We start from the raw sequence: 1,572 nt of genomic DNA, 5'->3' as shown, positions 1-1,572 counted from the left end.
AGCTTATATGCTTAGTTTCCTATAGGTTAGCTCCAAAATAACTTATGTTAGCACAAAATGATCAAGTTTACATAATAAGGTTATAGTATTCTTCTTATTCTTCTTCTTTTCCAAAATGACATAGGTTAGCTTCATTTTACCTTAGTTGGCTCTAATATGCTAACTTAGAGCTTATATGCTTAGTTTCCTATAGGTTAGCTCCAAAATTACTTATGTTAGCACAAAATGATCAAGTTTACATAATAAGCTTATAGTCTTCTTCTTATTCTTCTTCTTTTCCAAAATTCTTCTTATTCTTCTTCTAGTGTTCTTGTTCTTCTAGTATTCTTCTAGTCTTCTTCTTCTTCTTCTTCTTCTTCTTCTTCTAACTTCTTGTTTATCATTTTGCAGATTTGATTTAATTCACGGAAGCTTGCATGGATGGAGTGCTTATTTTCCACTTGTGTTTTTATTTTGTATCAATGTGAAACTTTTGTGAATTGATGGATAACCGTGTTGGATGAATAATGTGAAACTTTTGTAATATGTAACGATGGAACTATGTGTTGGCTATGTATGTATATATGATGAAACTTGTGTGTTGGCTATGGTTGTTATATGGATGCTTGTTGTATATATATGTGCTGGATATCTCATATGTGAAATAGTGACCTGAGATTAAGAAGAAAAAAATTTAAAAAATTGTTACTAATGGCGCACTACCATGTGGTGCGCCATTAGTATAGCAGACACTAGTGGCGCACTATAGGCAAACCTAATGGCGCACTGCATGGTGCGCCATTAGTATACCGGATACTAATGGTGGACCAGTGATGCGCCATTAATAAAAAATACTAGTGGAGTGATACTAATGGCGCACCAGTAGTGCGTCATTAGTAGGGAAAACCGGTGCGCCATTAGTAGGCCTTTTCCTAGTAGTGCTACAAGAAGCTGGGCCCAAGCGGGGCTCGCTCTACACCATCGTGAAGAAGGTGCTTAATTAGCCTTGGGTGGGGCTCGGTCTGAACCATCCCAGACATGTGCATGCTCCAGGTGGACCATCATAAACATCGTCACTAACTGGGGGCAAGCGCCACCTACACCAACTTGGAACTCGCCAAAGGAGGACCAAAGGAGATGCGCCGTAGCGGCAGCGTCCAGAAGATGGCATCGAAAGAGAGAAGTGCACTAGGAAGGCAATGACACATTGGTGGTGGCAAACACACCACGTGCGCCCTGAGGTTGCATTACCTAGAAGACGAGCAAGACAAAGACTCATGCAGGGGGGCGGAGGAGTGGCCACGCCCATGGCTGTGGCACGCTCGCCCGACAACATGTGTGCAGCCCGGCGCTGTCCGGCAGCGACAGTACATGAGCCGAGGTGGATGCATGGCCAAGAGAAGGCATGCACACATCCATCCATCGCGCAACACATCATCCAGCCATCTCTCATCACATCTGCCTAGCATACACACACCCGAGGAGCATGCACAAGCGGCAGCAGTAGGACTAGCGGACGGCGGCGGCGGACTCGCCGGGTAACACGCATCCCCTGGCCCTAATTAATCAGCAGCCACCATGTGCCAGGAGATG

The sequence above is a fragment of the Triticum dicoccoides genome, chromosome 4B (genome assembly GCF_002162155.2).
Source record: "Triticum dicoccoides isolate Atlit2015 ecotype Zavitan chromosome 4B, WEW_v2.0, whole genome shotgun sequence".
In the NCBI taxonomy this organism is placed as follows: domain Eukaryota; kingdom Viridiplantae; phylum Streptophyta; class Magnoliopsida; order Poales; family Poaceae; genus Triticum; species Triticum dicoccoides.
This window is presented reverse-complemented; position numbering follows the sequence as displayed.